We start from the raw sequence: 22,570 nt of genomic DNA, 5'->3' as shown, positions 1-22,570 counted from the left end.
GTGCTGGTCTAAAATGATCTGCTCTTTCAATTTGCTCTCCAGAACGTTATTGTTTTCCTTCCAAGTAGCAGACAGGATGATCTTGATTCAAATCAGTGGCTGGGAGGGGAGTTGAGAGGTTGGTTATCAGCAGAATGTTTATTGTCTTGTAGGAGTGATTAAGAGCAGGTCCTCAAGGAAACCATTTTGAAGCACTTGGAGGAGAGGAAGGTGATCAGAAAGAGTCAACATGGATTCACCAAGGGCAAGTCATGCCTGACCAACCTGATTGCTTTCTATGATGAGATAACTGGCTCTGTGGATATGGGGAAGGCAATGGACATGATATATCTTGACTTTAGCAAAGCTTTTGATATGGTTTCCCACAATATTCTTGCCAGCAAGTTAAAAAAGTATGGATTGATGAATGGACTATAAGGTGGATAGAAAGCTGGCTAAATTGTCGGGCGTAATGGGCAGTGATCAATGGCTCAATGTCTAGTTGGCAGCCAGAGTGCCAAGGGATTGGTCTTGTTTAACATCTTTATTAATGATCTTGATGATGGGATAAATTGCACCCTCAGCAAGTTTGCAGATGACACTAAGCTGGGGGGAGAGGTGGATACACTGGAGGGTAGGGATAGGGTCCAGAGTGATCTAGACAAATTGGAGTATTTGGCCAAAAGAAATCTGATGAGGTTCAACAAGGACAAGTGCAGAGTCCTGCATTTAGGACCGAAGAATCTCATGCACCGCTACAGGCTGAGGACTGACTGGTTAAGCAGCAGTTCTGCAGAAAAGGACCTGGGATTACAGTGGATGAGAAGTTGGATATGAGTCCGCAGTGTGCCCTTGTTGCCAAGAAGGCTAACGGCATATTGGGCTGCATTAGCAAGAGCATTGCCAGCAGATCGCGGGAAGTGATTATTCCCCTCTATTCAGCACTGGTGAGGCCATATCTGGAGTATTGCATCCAGTTTTGGGCCCTCCACTACAGAAAGGATGTGGACAAATTGGAGAGAGTCCAGCAGAGGACAATGAAAATGATCATGGGGCTGGGGCACATGACTTATGAGGAGAGGCTGAGGGAACTGAGGTTATTTAGTCTGCAGAAGAGAAGAGTGAGGAGGGATTTGACAGCAGCCTTCAACTACCTGAAGGGTGGTTCCACAGAGGATGGAGCTTGGCTGTTCTCAGTGGTGGCAGATGACAGAACAAGGAGTAATGGTCTCAAGTTGCGAGGGGGGGAGGTCTAGGTTGGATATTAGGAAACACTATTACACTAGGAGGGTGGTGAAGCACTGGAATGGGTTACCTAAGGAGGTGGTGGAATCTCCATCCTTAGAGGTTTTTAAGGCCCGGCTTGACAAAGGCCTGGCTGGGATGATTTAGTTGGTGTTTGTCCTGCTTTGAGCAGGGGGTTGGATAGATGACCTCCTGAGGTCCCTTCCAACCCTGATATTCTATGATTCTATGAAAGGTGGTTTAGTGTGTCTGTGGGAGGTGGTTTTTTTGCTTCAAATTGCTTTAGTAGCTCACTCAGGCAGGATCGAGCATGGAGAGAGTAAGGAAGGCCAGTGTTGTTTTACAAGCCCTTATCTTGTGTATATTTAAGTGCAGAGAATGTCTTCAAGCCAAGCTGCCTTGCAATTTTGTCTGTCTCTACAGAGGAACAGAAACAAGCATTTGATCTGCAGGGGGAAGCAAGCATATGCATTCGTTTCTGCTTCTGTTTGAGGTGCCTAGTCATTTGCCTGCTGTATGATTCCGCTCTTCTCTCATTCCCTAAATAGGAACAGCGCAGGATTGGATCCTTCTGCTGTTTGAGTTGATGTGAGTCAAGCATGGGCAGCACATGAATCACCTGTTCAGGGAGGCTAGTTCCCAGCCCTGCCCCTTCTGCCCGAGGCCCTGCCCTTTTCCCTTTCCCCCACCCCCTGCTAGAGCCCTGAGCCCCCCACCGTGGCCGCCGGCCCACCCTGCCCCAGCCCTGGGCGGCCTCAGCACTGGCCTGCACCTCCCTGAGTCGTGGGCCGCAAGCCAGCCCACCCTAGCCCCAGCCCACTGGGACAGAGGAGCAGCCTGCCTGGGCTGCGGCCACAGAGGAAGTGGCAGGAAGCAGGAGAGGACCTCGGGATGGAGCGTGGGTGGGGCCACACGTGGCAGTTTGGGAAGGCTTAGCCTCCCCTGGCCTGCAATACCCTTTGCCTATGGAGTCAGCCCATGGAAATCAGTGGTGCCGGGATTTGGAGTCAAGACACAAATTAGATGTGTTTTATTCTATGTATGAATCGCATTGGTATCAGAGCTAGGCACTAGCCAACCCAACTCAGAGTTTCATCTGGGGCATGGAAACAGTGTTTTGGAATCCAGCACCTCAGCTGGTGTAAAACACGTAGCTCCACTGACGGCATGACGCTGGTGGAGCTATCCTGCTTCACACCAGCTGAGGATCGAGACCCAGATGTTTATCTGTGCTAATGTAATCTGGCTCTTTATCCCCCTCTAGTGGCTAGATGATGTGTCAAGGTTTGAATCAGCTACATACAGCCTCTGAGCTAAAGGAGCAGGTCAGTGAGTAGCTGCTCCTTTAGCTCAAGCAGTAGAGGTTTGAGCATCCAGATCCAGAGATGCAGTTCAATCTCTGCAGATAGCCCACCTCAAGGCATTGTCACACGACGCATAGGGATTTGCAGCAATGAGGGGGTAATTTTGGTTTGGTTGGAACCAGTTTCCAGTGGTTGTGGGCAAAAATTTGGGTCAGAGTCCCAATCCCTACGATATCAGTGCTACAATCGCTGAGCCTAGAGTTACTCATAGTCAAAACAACCAGCTGTTCTTGGCCCGGGTGTGGCAGCCTGGCTGTGTGTACTCCCAGGGGGAGGGCAAGGAGGGGCTGTGGCATTGCTCACCCTTACTTTGACCACCATTCTCATCAGCCATGACTTGTTCCTGGTTTCTAATTGCCCTGGGACTTGCAAGAGTTGAGGTCAGGCAATGCATGCACCTCTGTCTATTGACTCAAATTGGCAGCCAGCCTGTCAACCAGGCTGGGGCCGATTCACCGTTCTCATTGCCACACCCAGTTCCCCAACAGACATGGAAGAAGCACCACCCTGCAGGAGCAAAAACCATGGCCCAAATTCTGCCCTCCCACCCCATGAAATAGGGCCAGAGGGGGTGTGAAAATGGCCTAATGGAACTCTCTATAATACAGGTACATCAGGCACTCCTCAGCAAGTGTGGTCTGACTCCTCCAGGGAAGCAGGGCCAAGTTCCTTTCACGTTACGCTAACCCACCCTCGTCTGAGTTCAAACCTTCCCCTCCACCCCAAGTCAAAGGCAACTCTGTTTTTACTGTCCATGCCCATCATCCTAACTCCAGACCAGATTCAACCGGCCAGAACAACCTGATAAGAGAGCTTAGTGATAGTTTCTCAACTGCGCTCTGGAGAGTATCTTTGCTTTCTCCTCCTGCCTGCTCTCTCTCCCCCTGACCGCACCATGGGAGCATGTGTTTTCGCACACTGGGACCTGGTTCAGCACAGGAAGCTTGCTGCAGGTTGCTCCCCTCAGCTCTAATCTGATTCCAGGTTAGTGTATTTGTTGCAACTCCATTTTGTGTGCTTGACCTTTAAATTGGAGAGAAGTCCCTGACCCACTCCTGGCTGCAGAGGCAGCTGCTATTTTGTGTTCCATTCAAATGCAGCCTGCTATGCAAGAGACACACACTATGCCCTCTCTCATGGGGACCCTACTTTTGTTCTTTCTTGGTTTTTTCTCTTAAAGTAAAAGGCATTCTGGCGGAGAGTCTATGGTCGCTCTCTGTGCATGGGAAAAACATAACTGGCCCATATGAAATAAACCTAAAGAACTGAGTAAGGATGAAACTCTATGGAAATTACTTGAAGGAAACAATGGAATTGAATAGAATAGCCTATCCCTACTACAGAAATCCATAGGCTGGTTTAAGGAAGACAGAGCAAAGTGACAATGGTATTCAGTTTAATAGGCATTTCTGTCAATGGAAGGATGGTCCTGAGGCTAAGGAAGAGGCATGGGCGTGAGATGTGGGTTCAATCCCTGGCTCTGCCACAGACTCCCTGTGTGACCGTGGGCAACCTGTATAATATCTCTGTGCCATCTGTGACATTTCCATCATCCATGTTGATTGTAAGGTCCTCAGGGCCGAGGTGATCTCTGGCTAAGTGTCTGTATAGTGCCTAGCACAACAGGATCCTGATCTTGTTTGGTTCTCACAGATGTGACTACCATAGAAATAATAATAACAACAGATGCCCATCAGTGTTATTTGGAGCAGGGTACTGCACAGTGGGATGGAGTGAAGAGGACTGACTGAACCAGAGAAATCATGAGGCTCCTGACTTCTCAGCTACATGGGGGACAAACGAGTATAGCTCTTAGTTCACATGGGCCTGGGCTACAAGCCTCATCCCAGCACAAGCGCTGCATGGGGATGCCCAAGTGCTGAAAGCACCGAGTCATCCAAGCAATGGTTGGTTGGCAGGCAGTGCCTCCTTTGCCTAGTGCCAACAGGCCCTTGGTGTCATAGCAGCGCTTGGCAGTAAATTAAAGAGAAGTGTCCCATCTTGATTCAGCCTCTTGGTTTAAAGTCACTCATAAAAAAAACCAAACACCTAACTGCTCTGTGCTCTAAACCAGACTCAGATTAGAGCTGAGGGAGAGACCTCCTGCAAGCTTCAGGGGCAGGAGGAGGTCTGTAGCAGAGTGGCTACCCCCACTCCTAACATAGAAGGGGTTAAAAGCAGCCCTGGAAAGCATCCCCTGTGGCTGGGAATGGCTGACTGGGGAAGCAGCCGCAGCTGGGCCACACCCCAATCAGGCCCCAGCTGGCCTGTGTAAAAAGGCTGTGAGCCAGAGGCCCAAGGAGTCTCTCTCTAGGCTGGGAGAGAGCAGGGCCTGCCTGACAGGGTACTGAGGGTAGTGCAGTGCTGGGGAAGGAGCAGGCATGCTCCATGGTCCAAGGCAGAACCCCAGAGAAAGGGGCACTGGGATCTGTGAGGGACATGGGGGCCAGAGCAGTGCAGATCACTGGTCTGCAGAGGGTGCTCCAGGCTGGAAGAGTTAATTCCCAAGGATAACCAGCAGGAGGTGCCGCAGGGGTGAGTCTGCTCCTTTACAAGGTCCCAGCATGGGAAAGCACATGCCCCCAGGGTGGAGTTAGCAGGAGGTAAAGAGAATCTCCCTCATCCCCTTCTCCAGCAGGGGGCTCCTCCCCTAGCCAGGCTGCTTCCCTTAATTCAGGAATGTCTATGGACATTGCATGCCTTGCGACAGTGGGTGGAACAGTGAACGTTTTGGCTAAGAGATGGCTGAAGGGCCAGGCACTGAGAATGATAAAGGAACCCTGATTTTCACAATACACATGCTGGGAGCCATCTGTTCCATTATTCACTGGAATTTGGATAACAGGCAGTGGTCACAAAAAATATTCCCAAAGTCTGAACATGTCAATGGATTTTAACACCAGGGATGGTCCCAACACTCCTATGGCAAAGTGTATTATTCATTATTGGCCATCCTCTTGCTTAAACCATTTCAATCATCCAACTGGGGAGGGAAACACCACCATGTGCATTAGGGGCTGTCATCAACTCACTGTCCTGCAGCATCCCCTTGGGGCATGACATGGTGTTTCAGCAATTCTGCTTTTCTCTCATCCCCAGGACTTTAGTGGTGAGCTTGTCCTCCAGCAGGTCACGCTGTGGTTCCATTCCATTTCCTGTGTCCCAAAATAATGGCAATCAGTACAATATCTTCAGCCTTTCCAGGGCTCCTTGTCAGTCTCAAGCTTCTTCCAGGACACTGGCTAACAGGTCCCTTGCAAAACCCCCAAACCAGATGAAATACAAACTAAACTACTTTGACCCATCTCAGACTTGAGCCTTTCGTCCATTTCACATTCCCCCCAGTTCTCGACTCTTCTACTGAACACCAACCCATAAGGCTTCCTCCCTGGAACCTTGCTCCTTTTTCAAGGCCCATCACAGCAGCTAACACCACTCCTGTACATTTTCCTCACAGTTCTTCCTCCAGCTGGCTTCAGTCAGGTCCTTCCCATAGAGAAGGAACTCCTGGGTCTCCTCCAACCCACCAGTCTCAGCTCTTTCATTTTAACTCCTCCCTGAGCCTGACACACCCTCCGGCTGTAACAAGGTGCAGCTAATAGAGCTCTCAGGTGATGTGGGGTTTATATATCCCCTAAGAGAGACCAACCACAGAACATGAATAATGAATAGAAAATAGTTGGAACGAAGTGTTTGTGGACAACATATGGTGTGAAAATGATTGGTCCAAATTTTTCAGTTAATACAAAGAGTGAGCTCTCAAATGAGTTGCAAACCAAACACAGGTCTGCATTTGTAACAGATCCAGTGCCATGTTCTCAGTTGGGGAAAATCTATGCAGCTTGACTGACATCAGAGCAATGCCAGTTTAAACTAGTTGAGGATCTGGCCCATTATTTGTAATGAACAGTTTGACCAGATCTGTCAGTCATTCGAAGAATGGTAGGGTGGGAAGGAGACACAAAAGGAAAGAGAGGACTTGTCTAGGGCTGGCTCAGGAAAGAATACCTAACTGCCTTTCATCTAATCTGTTATCTACAGTTATAGCCAGAGTTTATAGTACCACCTCTAGTTAAAATTGCCCTTATAAAAGACCTTCTTGTCAGCTGTTTGAAAACGTTAACAAATTTCAGCTGTTTGGACTGAAATTTTCCATGCTGGGCATCTGCCTCAAGATGAATTTTCTTTTTAAGGTTCATCTAAGATATTCCAGTCATTTTTAAGAACAAAATTAGGGAAAGAGGTGTTGTTTTGCCATGTTAAAAAAAATCTTTCAGCTGTTTTGTTGAGAAGCTTGAGAGGGTGGGTCACCTTTTTTCCATCCCTGCAAAAATCTGCCCAAATTTGGGCAAATTATAAATCTTTTTTGAAAAATCTCTCTTTGCACATGCTATGTAGACACTTGTCAGACTCTCGAAAGAGTCTGTCTGCATTGAGTATGCTCCAGCCCAGGAATGTAGCTATTGAATAGGTCTCTTCCTGCAGTAGCTGCTCCCGGGTGCTGGGGTATGCTGTGGCACCAGAACTGGGAAACTGTCTTTCCTGTGCTCTCAATGCTCCCCATGCAAGGTGTGTCTCTCTCTTCCCCCTTTTAGTGCTGATCCACATAAAGGATGACAATCTATTACTGCTGCAGATTATGCCTGTAGCTGAACTGGCAGAGATCTGTTTGGAGGATCTAAAAGTGATCATGTGATGAACCACATGGGGGTGTCAGCATCATTCTACATGATGGAACTTGTTCAGTTTGCTTTTTTAAAAACCTAGGAAATTACACACACAAAACTATACCAAAAGGCCACAAGTAAGTTGGCAAAGTCAAGCACTCAGAAATTAGGAAATGCCAAAATTAAGGCCTGTGCATCCTTAATACTGCCCCCTTGTGTATATGCATTATGCTACAGTCTTTAATGACGTGATCAGATCCTATTTTTTCCACGGGCCCCCTGCCTCATTCAGAGCACAGGATGGATTGTGAATGAATCAGAACTAGCTAGTGTAGGAGGCTGCAACCTGTAGGACTCCTGTTCCTTTGTTATAGAAGTTGGAAGATGTTTGGTGACTGAGGCAGGAGACTGTTGGAAGAGAAAGGAGCGCCTCATGGTTAAGGAAGTTGACTCATAGAAATGTAGGGTTGGAAGGGACCTCAAGAGGGCCTCAAGTCCAACCCCCTGCACTGAGGCAGGACCGAGTAATCCTAGACCATCCCTGACAGGTGTTTGTTGAGCCTGTTCTTAAAAACCACTAATGACAGAGATTCCATAACCTCTCTTGGAAGCCTATTCCAGAGCTTAACTCCCCTTATGGCTAGAAAGTTTTCCCCAATATCTAACCTACATCTCTCTGGCTGCAGATTAAGCCCATTGCTTCTGGTCCTGCCTTCAGTAGACATGGAGAACAATTGATCACTGGCCTCTTCCTAACAGCCCTTAGCAGATGTGAAGATTATTATCAGGTCCCCCCTCTGTTGTCTTTTATGAAGACTAAACATGTCCAGGTATTCAACCTTTCCTTACAGGTCAGGTTTTCTAAACCTTGTTATCATTTTTGTTGCTCTCTTCTGGACTCTCTCCAATGTATTCAGTTCCTTCAAGTGTGGTGCCCAGAACTGGACACAGTGCTGCAGGTGAGACCTCACCAGAGCTGAGTAGAGCAGCACAATTACCTCCTGTGTCTTACATACAACACTCCTGTTAATACACTGCAGAATATTAGCCTTTTTTGCAACTGCATCGCATTCTTGTCCCATATCCAATTTGTGATACACTATAACTCCCAGATCCTTTCCAGCAGTGCTACTACCTAGCCAGTTATTCCCCGTTTTGTAGCTATGTGATCAGAGTGGATTTGATTTAAATCAAATTGATTTAAATCACTAGTCAGGAAGACTCGATTTAATCATGGATTTCTAGATAAAAGTGCATTCTCGTTGGTTGTTATAACCTTAATACATATTCTTCACAACTCAGAGATAGATGTAGGTTTCATTTTTAGAAGGTACACACTATACATTTTTAAAGTGATTTATTTTGAAAACTTTTCACATTAGTTTTACAGCTATATCAGAAAATGAATAATTGTTTGGTTATTTCATTTACCAAAGGTAATTGAAGCAGATATTTATGAAGTCATTGGGAGGTGAACTATCTCCAATTCAACAGGTTAATCATTAATATTTGGAGGATTTTCTTGTCATACTGTATTAGGAAGAGAACATCACCAGAGAGACATTTACATTTTAATTAAATAAAACAATAACATTATGTATTCTGGATTTTATTTTTCAACAGCAAACATACAATATTTTAACAAAACAAGCACATGAATTTTTGAATTTAAACATTCAAGTTTTTTAAAATCAGGTTTGTTTTTGTTAAAAATTGTTTTTAACTAAAATAGTTACATGAAATATTTAACCCCCCCCCCCGATTATGTCAGCCAGGTCAACTTAAAATATTTGCTTCTGCATCTAACTCAGTTGTCTTCACCTTCATTTTCCTGTTTGTTCATAATCTGGAAAAGAAAAACAAGCTTTCCTGCTTTGTGAGGTCCCAAACAATTTCTCAATTTGGAATGAATTAGTCCAAAGGAAGAAAATATTCCTTCTACACTGGCAGAAGAAGCTACTGTTGTTAAAAGTGAGATTATCACTTCAACAGTCTCTGAATCCAAGTTCTTAAGTGACTTCCACTAGTTCACTGTGGAAGTCTGACTTTCTTTAAAACATTATCAGCAAACATACATTTCTTGAAGATTCACCCTTAGCTCTGAAGTTTATTATAGTTGGCAGTATGGAGGGATGATTGCTCAATGTCCATGTCGTAGCCAACTCCTCTTGTTCAGCAATTAAGGTTTGACCCTGGTACCAAGTATTGAGAATATTTGCAAGAAAATGAGCTGGAGATAGTGCTTGTCCCACTCATTTTTTAAAATGCTTGTAATTTAACTCTGTCATTGCATATTTCTCTTTTTAAGATCTCACTCATTCCTTCCAAATTTCAACAGCATCAGCAATAAAACAGCTATTTCCCTGCATTTTGTTGAAGGCTACAGAAACAGGCTTCAGGGAACTCAGCATGTGTTCAGCATTTCTCTTAAGCCTCATGTTGAAAAATTTGGCTGTGACAGTGCCATCTATTTTTTGACAATTTTGTTTACAAACTGTCATCAGATTAGGCCAGTTCTTGCTATAGTGCTCAAAACGGTCCACTACTGAGTTCCATCACATGTCTTGTGGGAGAGTTAGCTTGGTTCCTCCCACTTTATTCAGAGCAGCTGCTGCAAAGTGGCTGTTACAGAAGTATTTTGCAATTTCAACAACATTAGCCTTTATTTCTGGAACACTGAAGTCTTTGGCTAGGAGGTGCATCAAATGAGCACTGCAACCGTATGTTATTAGTTGGGACTCTCTTTTAAATTTCTTCTTATCTTGGATACATTTGCAGCATTGTCTGTGACCAAGCTGCGTAATAGACATTTGATTTTTTTTTTCAGTTTGTTATAGCTTTACTGCTGCTTCTTGTAAGTATTCTGCTATGTGTGCATTTCCTGATGTATCAATTGTTTCTGTAAGGAAGACATTCCCTTCTTCTGTTGTTACACAAGCACATACAACAGGATCATTGTGGACATTGCTGCACCCATCAAGACTCAGGTTAACAATTTTACCCTCTAAACCTTTTGCACACTGCTCAATTTCTTTTTCATACACTTTATCCAGCAATTGGCCTGCGACATCTGCTCTGTTGGGTAGACCGTATCTTGGTCTTAATGACTGAACCATGTTAATAAAGTGTGGGTTCTCAATCATACGGAACGGAGAGTTTGTTGCATAAACAAACTGAGCAATTTTTTAATCAATTACCTCTTTTTGTAATCTGCTGGTTCTTATCACAATCTTATCTATGGTTGTTTCTGTATGATGGAGATTTTTTTTCTTTTTTGCTACAGGTGATATACTGTGGCTATGTGACATACGTGATGTGACTGAAACACTATCATGGTGATCTTGAAGGTGGATAGTCTTCAGAATCCTGTATGTTGAGGATGGATTCTCCTAAACAAAATAAGTCAATGTAGTTATTTAATTATTATCATACTGCTAATTTAGTATTACTCATTGCATTCACTGACACGCAGTACTACTTTAAAGCTGAAATTGTAAAAGGAAGATCTGCCTATTTCAGCTATTTATTTTTATCACAACCTCATCTAAAATGATAGTACCATAGAATAACAACTGTATTTTTTTGCTCAAACATGAGAATTCAAGAATAGTCCAGAAGGAAGACAGGCAGTCCTTAAGAAAGAAGTATGAAATAAAGAAGTTTACCAACCTGAAGATCCTGCACGTTCAGACATGTTCCTTTCATCATCTTCAATGCAGCTTCCTCCTGAGAAGGAACACTTCTCATGATGTTGTTTCATTTGGGCAACCAGGCCTTGCATTTCTTTGTTGCACTATTTGCATTTTGCATGCATGCCTGTCTTACCCACAGGTAGAGGAACTTCATTAAAATATTCCCAAACTGGATCTCTTTTACGTCCTGTTGCCATTATAGGTTTTCCCTTCTAGCGAGAGAATGATATGGTAGATCTCAAATCAATGAAGGCTACACTCAGAAAGACCTCAAGACTTCTGGAATATGCTGCTCAAACAGTTTCACTTTTGTTTCTACTGCCTGTCCCTCCCTTCTCAAATTCACTTCCAGACATCTTCTCCTTGTGCAGATCTATTCTGCCCACAACAATCTTCTATTCATTGAACTTTGAAACTTTGCACTTTTAGAGAGACGTAAGGGATTGACTCTGTGTACATGAATTTGCAGAGGGACAATAGGATTGAGGTCTGTTATTTCTCACCTCTATATATTATTTATTTAAAAACACTTTTGCTGTTAACAAGCATGTTATCTCTGGAGACACAAAGCCACAGTCTGAGAACTGCAAAACTAAGCATTTCTGATGGCATCTTCTAGACTGAGCACTGAGTCCTATTGGGTAGATAGAAAGATTAACCTAAATCTATACAGAAGCCCCTGGAACCCCATAAGATTGGGTGCCTAATCCATGAACTATTGAAACTTGTTTACAAAACTTTTCTTAAACATTACATGAATATATTGTCTCATACTAGAATTCTAATTTATAATCCCTCTTCCATGATGAGATATCTTTGAGCTATAATGTATCTATCTTTAGATAGGATTTTTCCTCAAAAAGCATTTTATCCAAATCTGATTTAAACAAAAAAAAATCAGATTTTTTTTAAAATCATTGATTTTTATCCACCCTGTATGTAGCTGATTTTTTCTTCCTAGGTGAAGTATTTTGCACTCGTCTTTATTAAATTTCATCTTGTTAATTTTAGACCAAACCTCCAATTTGTCAAGGTCATTTTGAATTCTAATCCTGGCCTCCAAAGTGCTTGCAACCCCTCCCATCTTGGTGCCATCTGCAAATTTTATAAGCATCCTCTCCATTCCATTATCCAAGTCATTAATGAAAATATTGAATAATAGCAGAGCCAGACTGACTTTTGTGGGACCCCATTAGATATGTCCTCCAGTCTGACAGTGAACCACAGATAACTACTCTTTGAGTACGATCTTGCAACCAGTTGTGCACCCACCTTATAGTAATTCAATCTAGACCACATTTCCCTAGTTTGCTTATGAGACTGTCATGTCAAAAGCCTTACTAGAAGTGAAGATATATGACATCCACTGCTTCCCCAATTCACTAGGCCAGTAACCCTGCAAAGAAGGAAATTAGGTTTGTTTGGCATGATTTTGTTCTTGACAAATGCATGCTGGCTATTCCTTATAACTCTATAGGTACTTACAAATTGGTTGTTTAATCATTTGTTCCAATATCTTTCCAGGTATTGATTTTAGGTTGATTGGTCTATAAATCCCTGGGTCCTCTTTGTTCCCCTGTTAAAAGACAGGTATTATGTTTGCCCTTCTCCCATCCTCTGGGACTTCACCCATCCTCCATGAGTTCTCAAAGATAATTGATAATGGTTCCAAGATTGCTTCAGCTGGTTCCTTAAACACCCTAGGACAGGGGTGAAAGTAAGATTAAAATAATTACTGGTACGGGGGCCTGGCTCTGGGTTCCCAGAAGGGGTGGGGCTGGCAGGTCAGCCTCCCCCAGCCAGTCCTTCCATGTTGCCTGGCCCGCATTGCCTGGGGCTTCGGTGGTGATTTAAAGGGTCCGAGGCTCTGGCTACTGCTCTGGTAGTGGCAGCAGGGGCAGGGAGCTCTGGGCCCTTTTATATCACTGGGATCTGGGGCAGCTGCCCCCGTTGACCCCCCGTCAGCAGTCGTGGGAGGGGCAGTGATGTTAAAGCGGGGCTGTGTATGGGCCGCTACAGACTGCCACTTCTTACCGGTACACTGTGCCGGCCCGGACAGGCCCACTTTCACCTCTGCCCTAGGATGAATTTCATCAGGCCCTTCTGATTTGAATACATCTAACTTATCTCAATATTTTTAAACTGTTCTTTCCCTATTTTGGCTCGCATTTCTTCTCCCTTATGAATATTGTTTTGAGTATCTGGTCCCCATAAACCTTTTTAGTGAAAACTAAAGCAAAATAAACACCTCAGCCTTCTTAAAGTCATCAGTTGTTGGTTCTCCTTCCGTAGTAAGTGCAGGGCCTACATGGTCCTCAGTCTTTCTCTAACTCCTAATGTATTTAAAAAAACCTCTTTTTATTGCTGGTTTTCTCCCTCGCCAGCTGTAACTCATTTGGCACCTTCCTCTTTCTAATTTTGTCCCCCTGCTTGTGCTGGTTTTGTACTCCTCTACCGCAATGCCTCCTCCTTTCCACTGTTTGTAGGGTTCCTTTCTGAATAACTGGCGCCCCCAAATAACTTGAGTTCTGCCCCCCCCCCCCTTGAGCGGCAGGGGCCTGCACGGCCTGAGCTGCTGCTCCCGTTGGCCGCTCGCTGCATCTGTCCGGGCAGGGGCAGGGGAGCCGGGCGACTCCGCTCACTCCAACGGGTGCCTCCTGCAGACGCAGCCAAACCCGTCTCACTCGTGCTCTTGAGTCCTACCGCGAGTGACCCCGCCCCGTGAGCCCAGGCGAGCCCGGCCCTTTGGCAGCCTGCCCAGGCGTGTGGCCTAGATCCTCCGACGGGCGAGGGGCGGCGACGGCGGCGGCGCGGGAGCGCTAGGACCCGGCCGGCTCGGCCCGCCGGAGGAGGAGCCGCAGCGCGGCGAGGAAGGAGGCCAGTGGCGGAGCTCTGCGGGCGGACGCGGCGGGGGACGCCCCCAGACACACGCACCGAGCCAGGACAAAGCGGGGAGCTGGCTGTGGGGCAGGGGCGCACGGATCCCCGCGGGGCGGCTGGCGCCAGAGGCGAGGCGGCGCTGGCTGCTCGGGGACCGTCCCTCCGGGGGCCGGGGGGCGCCGCGATGGAGCGGAGAGGCGGCGGCGGCCGGGCTGCGCGGCGGCTGCTGCTCGGGGACAAGCGAGGACCCCGCCCGGCGCCGGCAGCTGTAGCAGCCCCGGGCGCTCGCCGCGCCTGAGCCGCCCGCTCCATCCCCGCTCCGCCCTGCGCTCCGGACCCGACCCGGCGGCAGCCCCGCGCCCGGGGCCATGAGGATCAGACCCCCCTAGCGGGAGCCAGGCGAGCGGCGGAGGGGGGGGGATGCCCCGGTCCCCCAGCGAAGTCAGGCGAGGCGGAGACCGAGCCCCCTCCGGGGGCCCCCCGGGGCGCAGAGAGTGAGCCCCGCCCGGGCACCCAGGGGCGATTGTCGGCGGGCGAGAAGAAGGGAAGGCGAACGTGTGTGCGAGGGAAGCGGGAGCTTTCCGGGGGCTCGTCCCAGCTCCCACCCAGGTAAGGCCGGGCTCCGAGCCGCCCTGGGGCTCCGCAGATCTCCCCTTCGCGGCGTGGGGGCGGGTCCAGGTGGAGCCCAGCCCAGCCGGACAATGCAGCGGCACCCCCTAGCCGGGGCAGGGCCCTGCTAGGAGAAGGAGATCGCTGTAAGGCTGGAGACCCCCCCCAGCGGCCGGTCTGTCTGTCCCCTATTGTGCCGCTGCAAGCGGATGCTCCGGGCGGAGGCAGGTGCAGGGAGGGCTGGGCTCCCCTTCCGCAGCTCGCTCCAGCCCCCTGTTGTTCGTCTGAAGGGCCCTTTCCTTTGTGTCTCTCCTCTGTGCAAAGCCTAGTCCGTCTCCCCCACCCCCCTCAATCGCTCCCGTGGCGGGGGCTCCCTGAGCTCGGCGGCACCGGCCCCAGCACAGCCATCCACAAGGGCTCTGCATGCAAGCCCTAAATGCGCTAGATCGGGGCTCTGCGGCCGGGGAGCCCGAAGCCTCCCTCCTGATTGTCCTGCTTTGGGAACATCCCCCTCCCTCTTGCTACTGGCATGGAAATTGACATGGTGGGGAGTGGCCGTGAAACAGGCATCCAGCCTCTCTTTTTATCAATGGATGTCGATCCCGCCTAATCTTGATTCCCCCCTTCGCCCAAGGTGTCCCTCCTCCTGCCCTGTAATGGGTACTCGAGTAAATACACAGCAGCATCGGGCATGGCTTGGTTCTGTCAGGCTCTTTCTCTGTGAACACAGAGGGATGTCAGAGGGATGTCAGTGAGCTGGTAGTAGGTGGTCCCTCCACCCCAGAGCTCTCCCAAAGCTGGCACAACCTCTGCGTTTGAATTGGTCTCTTCCATCCACGCGTTGTAATCCATTAGTACCTGTATCAGGGGCCAGTGCTGGAGGTGACAAGTTCCCAGCGGTGTCAGGATCCTACATATTACGCACATCTGTCTCTCACAGCAGCCTTCCTCTTTGCCACCTGCACTTTCCCTCTCAGGTTAGGGTCCTTCTAGCCAGTTCTCAGGTACACTTCCTCTCCCCCCACCGTTGTTGTCTTAAATCCTCACTGCTGTTCTAGGAGGGAATTTTCAGCGCTGCCTGGGGCTACTTATTTGATCCCTTGTTTTCCTCCTTTCTGTGAATCGCTGAAACTTTCTGTCAGATTGCTGCATGGATTTCAGGGCTTGGCTTTAGGCAGTAATGGGGGAGGGGGGTAAAGGAATGTGAAGAGCAGGAGGAGGGATTATATTCTGAGGTCCCCATATATCATGCACTGCCTCCCCCGAAGCTTTCTAGTGCTTCCAGAAGTGCTCCAGTGCCATGGTGTTTGTGCTGTGAAACCCTCCTGGAAGAATCTTTTGCTAGAGGCAGCCCTGCTGGAAACACTGTCCCAAAGATGGCCTGTCCTCTACCCCCAGGTAGGTAAGTGCCGAGGTAGCAATCTCTCTTGGGGGAGGAGTGCTGATTTTCAGAAGGAGGCATATCCCCTCCCTCCATAGGCGCAGAGCAGTGTCTCCATCATTACGCACCTTGAGAACTGGCCAGGGTTGTTTCTCCTGGCAAACAACATGCTGTAAATACTAATTAATGGATCCATTTAACAGCAGCGCTCCTTGTGAGCTGGGGAGATAATGTCTTGTCTTGAAAAAAGAAAAGGAGTACTTGTGGCACCTTAGAGACTAACAAATTTATTAGAGCATAAGCTTTCGTGAGCTACAGCTCACTTCATCGGATGCATTTGGTGGATTTCCACCGATGAAGTGAGCTGTAGCTCACGAAAGCTTATGCTCTAATAAATTTGTTAGTCTCTAAGGTGCCACAAGTACTCCTTTTCTTTTTGCGAATACAGACGAACACGGCTGCTACTCTGAAACCTGTCTTGTCTTGGTGACATTACCTGATGTCATTGTCCTTAAGGGGGGGGACATGACTCACCTGCCCTTTGGGCCTCCCAGCACCTTCTTTAAGCATGGCAGGATGATCACCTCACAGAGCACGTGTCATAGAGCTAGACAGTTCTTGGTCTCCTCTGACTCGGTTCTTGGGCTCAGCCTTTCTAGGTGGCCCAGCTATTCAGTTGCTTGGGGTAGCTGGTGACTCAGAGAGTGCAGCTGGTGTGGCTATGATGTGCGTGGCCATTTATTTTTATTTCTGCCCGATGGTCCTGCTGTTGCTGGAGTCTTCTCTTCTGAACTGGGTGTGCTGCTTGTCATTCAACTTTGCCTGTACTCTAGGGATGGCATCCTAGGTTGGGAGGGGACTAGAGCTCAGTTGTGCTGTATTGTCAGGGAACCAAAACATCTCAGCAGGCATCTGTTCCTGTTGGTAGCTTATAGAAACTCTGAACCAGAGAGGGAAACAGAGTGAGTCATGCTTGAAAGGAGTTGGAGCTTGAGTGGCAATGGAAATCCGGGATAAGGACTGGTGAAGAGTTTAGGGGGCTTTAGTTTTCCAGATGTGCCTTTTAATAGTCACTGCGCAGCGGAGCTGCGAGGGGGAGCGTGGCTGTAATGGCTCCTGAGGATTTTACTCTGGAGTGATTGATTGAGGGCTGTGAATAGAGGTGACTCTGTTGACTTGACGAAACTGATTGCTGGGATGGAGCTGATGGATTGGGCTAGAAAAGGCAGGAAAAATAGAGAGAAAGGGAAGCAAGAGGCCATCTCCAGCCGTGAGATCGGAAGCTAGGCAGTGGTGGTCCAAGTGGCAGCCAGTGGAGGGGTGAGTTGCCCACCTGAACTGGACAAACAGAGGAGCGTGGCAGGAAAGGTGAGAGCTGATTGGGTTTTGTTTTTTATCTTCCTTCTCAGTGGGATGCAGCAGAAAGAACCTGTCATTGAGCTAGAGTCTAGCTCAAAAATCAGCTACACTTTAGGAAGGGTGAGTGTGACCCAGTTAAATACCCATTGGCCGCCTACTTACTATGTGGCCAAATTGTGTCTGCAGATGGTAGAAGCAACTCAAGGTGCTCAGAGGCCAGGGCTGCTGACCTATCAAATAGACAGCATGGTGCATGATGTGTCTATATGGGGCTGGATCCTCAGCTGCTATAAATTGGCATAAGGCTTTTGTTCTGATTGCTATACTAACTGAGAATCTGGCTCTTGGGATCTAGAGCCCTGCAGGAATGGGGCTGCCAATTACCTTCAGTTGAAGCCAGTGTTGGGATGGAAGGAGATCAAAGAAGCATGAAGAGATGGGTCAAGGGAGCCACCATCTGGCATAGTCTGAGGGGGATAATAATTCCTCCTAGACTGAGCAAATCCCTCTGGGGGAAAGAGAGACCGTTGGTGCATTGGATGGATCCTGCTTTTACCAGGCAAAGAAAGAGCTGGCTGTGAGGTGATCAGAGGGGAGAAATGTTGGATCTCTTGAGCTATATAGTCTCTTACAGAGACTTGGGGCATAGGTGGGCACGGTAAATGGCAGCACTAGTGGCAGGCACTAGCAGGACATGGCACCTGGGATCTGCCTGTAGATGCTTAGAAACAAGGCTGAGGTTAGGGACTTTGTGCTCTGAGATTCTTCTAATCCCACACACAGGGAGATAGAGGAGCTGCAGTTTGTGGATGAGAGGAGGGACTGAGTTTATTAGGTTGTGGGGAAAGGAGAGCTTTTAATCACTGCTGGCAGTGACAGCAAAGAAGAGTTTGGAGGCTGTTTAAATTGGGTGCAAGGGTGCTGGGGGAGGGGAAAGCTGGCAGGTGCAGAGAAGCTCTCTAGTCAGACGATGGACATCATCTGCTGGGGACATCAGAGGTACAAGTTCCACTGCAGTATGTATCCAGTAGAATTGGCTAGGAGTGCCCTGTGGGAAGGGTGAGAACAGGGAGGAATAATCCTATAAGGTATAACAAGAGTTTCAGGCAAAATGAGCTGCCCTGTTACAAATCACAGCTACTATCTGCTGCAGATCAGCGTGGGATGTTTGAAACATACCTGGGTGAGCTGGAAAGGCTGGGATCGGGGGAAGATCTCGACACCACTGGCATTTCCATGGTGGGAAGAGAACAATTAGTGAGATGCTCTGACAAACTATACATGGGGAGCAGGGCCATAGCCAAAGGATCCATGCCACAGAGACTGCTCGAGTGATTAGAAGTAAGGAGACCCAAACCCATGCTGCAGGTCACAAGAATACACATCCAGTAGTCAGCCTCCACATCAGAAGAGTTCTGGTGAGATGTCCTGATCATCAGTGCATATAAAGAAGAGGTCAGCTACCATGATGCTTCACCACAGAAGATGATGGGTGAATACCTATCATGGAGTTACTCTTCACGGGTGGTGAAAGTGAGACATTGCCAGAGAAGATGGAAGAATTGGGGGTGGTAGGGTTGAAAGGAGACAAAATGATGGAACAACTCAAATAATTAAGTTCCCATAAATCACCAGCACTGGAAGTCCCTCTTCAGAGCTTGCTAAAGAATGGAGTAACTGAGCTAGTAACAACGATTTGTAATTTATCATTAAAAAATGCTGAGAAGCCAGAGGACTGGAAGGCAGCCAACGCTGTGTCATCTCTGTAAAAAGGTGCCACGCTGCGGGTGTGCTTGGAAATAATAGGCCAGGGAAAGCAGTAGAGAAAAGCTATGGAAGAGAGAATTGCAAAGCATTGAAATGAGAGTAATAGTTTAAGGATGACTTCTATAAGAATAAAGGTATCTGTCTCACCTGTTAGCACTGAATGATCAAACTAGTTGGTAGAACGGAAATGGTGGAGATCAGTTATTTGCTCTTTCCAAAGGCTTCTGGGGAAGAGCCTCCTAAGATGCTATTCAAGATACCTGGTAACCATGGGGAGAATGGTGAAATCCTGTCACTGATTAAAAGCTGACATGGGATGCGAAGAGATCTCATTGGGGGGGAAACATTACATATGGAAGCCCTGAGGGTCTGCTCCAGGACCTGTGTCCAATACATTTATTAACCTAGAAAGGGGGCTGGGTACTGAAGTGGAAAAATTTGCTCCCAACAGAGAGCATGACTGAGAGCTCACATACACCTGTGTAATTGCATTAACTACAAAGGAGTCACACCAGATTTACAGCAGTGTATGAACTGAATCAGGCCCTATATGATTTAACGTAGTGCAGAGGCATTATGAGGAGCTCCAGAAGAATCTGGAAAAATTAGGTGACATGAAATTCAGCCTAGAAAAATGCAAAAGTTGTGCCCATTGGAAGTGACGTCGGACAGTGCCCTGCTATCAGAGGCAACCTGTGTTTGCTGTCAAGGGATCATTGAAACTACTCATCCATTCCTTGAGGATCTGAATTGATTGTACTTCTACGGAGAATTATCTAGGCATCATTGTGGACAACACAATGAAGCTGCCTGCTCAATGTGCAGCAGCCATGAAAATGGAGTGGATTAGGTGTTAGCATGACATAGGAAGGGGAAAGAGAATGATGCAGAAAATGTTATAACATCATTACCTTGAACAGCACCACATTCAGATTTAGTTTTGTCTAGTGAGTGCCACGTGTGTGCTCCTAGTTCTCCATCACACGAGAACAAAAGGCCACTGGAAATTAAAAGGTAGTGTACTTAAAATGGATGAAGAGAGCTGCTTTTTGAGTGGAAGTTGTGGAACTCCCAGCTACAGGATATCACTGAGGTCAACAGGCTAGCAAGATTAAGGAATGATTAGACCTTTATACAGGGTGAGGAGGATGGTCTTGGAATGAGACTCAGTCACTGCATAGCCAGTCAAGCAATCTGATTTCAGTTCCTGGCTCTGCCACATGCTTCCTGTGTGACCTTAGCCAAGTCACTTAATATCTTGGTGCCTCAATTTCCCATTTGTAAAATGGACATAGTACTTCCCTACCTCCCAGGGGTTTTTTGAGGATAAATCTTTTGAGTTGCTCAGATATGAGTGACAGGAGCCGTATATGCATCAGGGCAGATAGAATAAGAATAGCATCAGTTGTGACACTTGTTATGAGGACTCTCAATCTAAGTGCCTCATGACATCAGCTGGGGTCAGGAAGAAATGTTGCCCTATGGGATATTGCATCTGTAGATGCTGTCTGTGGGTAGTGATAGTTATTCCTTCCTCTGAGTAACCTGATATTAGTGATATGGGGCTAGATGGACCATTTGGCTGCCCCAATGTAGCAATTCCTATGAAACGGCCCCTGTACAAATATTGAATCTCTGCTGAGATGCAGTCTAGTCATGTTATCTGTATAACATGACCTGTCCTGGTGAGTTACTCTGCTGCCCACTGTACTGCCCATGGCCAGCCAAGCTGGCAGTTAGTATCCGTGGCATCTCACTGACCAGGCTTTCATGACACCATAATTATGAACTGAAGAGGTTTTCCCCCCTATGCTCCTAATCAGTTAATTAAGTACAATATCCACTGAATGCCTATGTTTTTCAGGGGCTATACGGCAATTTTTATGCTTATAGCTGTTTGCACTGCATACGTTCTGATCTTTGAGGGTCTATTATGTGGCTGCTAATTTTTGCTTTTTGGATGAATCCTATGGTACAAAAGCCTGATCGGAAATTGCTTATGCTGATTCTGAGTTACCGGAGGAAGCAGTGTACAAAATGGTATTAGCAAATGACAGGTGGAGATCCCATAATCCATAAGAAGGAATTGAACCCAGATCTAGTGAGCTAGCCTAGAATGCAAGGCATGTGGGTTAAATACTGTGCTCTGTCACAGACTTCCTGTGTGACTTTGGGGAGGACACTTAATCTCTCTGTGGCTCAGCTGCTATCTATAAAATGATGGCACTTCCTTCCTCACAGGGGTGCTGTGAGCATAAATGCATTTAAAAATCGGAAGGTGCTCAGGTTCTATGGGAAGGGGCCAGATCTGTACAAGAGACAGCTGGTGTGGCTTACCCAGGGGTGGGTTAGAGCAGGATCTTTGAAATCAGGCTTGCTGGTGGCCTCAGAGAGACCATCACAGTAGGGAGTCAGTGAGAAACCAAGGGTCAAATATCCTGCTGGTTCAAATTGGTGGAGCTCCATTAACTCCCACAAAATTGTGACAGATTACAGCACTTGAGACTTTGTCCCTAAGAATCTGTCTGCATGGATGGACTGGAAGGTTGAGATCAACATGTCCATTGGATAAGGAGTTAGGGACAGTCTGGGGGTTTGGTGGCAGGATAAAGTGTGCTGAATCTATGTCTTAATTAATTCCCTCCAGGAATTGCTGTCATGTAATTTTTGAAGATTACCAGATTATTATTGTCTGTATTACAATATTGCCTCGAGGTCTGCACTGAGATCGGGGCCCTGTCATGTCGACTGCTGTACAAACATTTAGGCTATGGCTACGCTTTCAGCAGCATGCAAACCCAGCTAGCACAGGTGTAAATAGCAGTGTGGAGGGTGAGGCATGGCTTAGGCAAGTTAAGCAGAGGCCCTGCTTGCCCGAAGCCAAAGAGATATACCCTACGTGGCTGTCTGCATGCCCAAGCAATGCCTCCCATGTCTACACTACTATTTTTAGCTGTGTAGTGTCCCACTGCCTCAGCCTCTCCCTGCCATAGTGAAAGACTCCAGCAGTGGGGAAAGGCTCAGGCAGCTCCCTGCTGCCAGAGCCTTTCCCTGCTGCCAGAGCCTTTCACTGCCAAGTGTACCCATAACCATGAGTGTGGACTCAGCCTGCCTTTCACTGCAGAGCGTAGCTACATGTACCTGACATGCCACCACGTGTAGGCAAGGCCTTACGGAGAGACAATTCTTGCCCCAATGAGCCTGCCGTCTAAATAGACAAGACAAAGGGTAGGAGGGGGAAATAGAGACACAGAAGTGATGTGACTTGCCCAACAAGTCCCAATACTCTAGTCACAGACCACACTGCCTCCCTGATATATGCATATAGTCCCTTTTCTTCCCCCATTGTAATTTGTGTTTTGTTTGTTTAACCAAGCAATCAACGCTAAAGGTTATAGCTGCATCCATGGAAAAAAGAGGAAGAAAGCAAAACACAAAGCATTATACAAAGAATAGATACCCTGATGTGACCTATAGTGAAGGTTGCTGCTGAAAAGGAAGGAAGGAAGGAGGGGATGTGGTTTAATAAATAGAGTGTCACAGCAGGACTCCTGAGTTCTATTCCTGGCTCTGCTTCTGTTTCAGCTTGTGACTTCTGTGAATGGCTTTGTCTCTCTGGGCCTCAGT

The 22,570-nt window shown here is 47.3% G+C and overlaps 1 protein-coding gene across 2 annotated transcripts in view; it reads left to right on the top strand.

Annotated features, from left to right (window-relative positions):
- Positions 1–13,871: 13,871 nt before the first annotated feature.
- The window catches only part of SBK1 (SH3 domain binding kinase 1), a 46,889-nt gene continuing 38,190 nt past the window's right edge, over positions 13,872–22,570 (top strand). Inside the window, exon 1 of one of the 2 annotated variants that reach the window (XM_038420639.2) lies at positions 13,872–14,436. The gene's annotated coding sequence lies outside the window, so the exon portion shown is untranslated. Of the gene's footprint in view, positions 14,437–17,252; positions 17,297–22,570 lie in introns of those variants that run through there. The other variant, XM_043493525.1, reaches the window with a different exon arrangement.

Source organism: Dermochelys coriacea, chromosome 10 (genome assembly GCF_009764565.3).
Source record: "Dermochelys coriacea isolate rDerCor1 chromosome 10, rDerCor1.pri.v4, whole genome shotgun sequence".
Lineage (NCBI taxonomy): Eukaryota > Metazoa > Chordata > Testudines > Dermochelyidae > Dermochelys > Dermochelys coriacea.
Note: the sequence above shows the minus strand (reverse complement) of the source record. Positions and strands in the feature narration are given on the sequence as shown.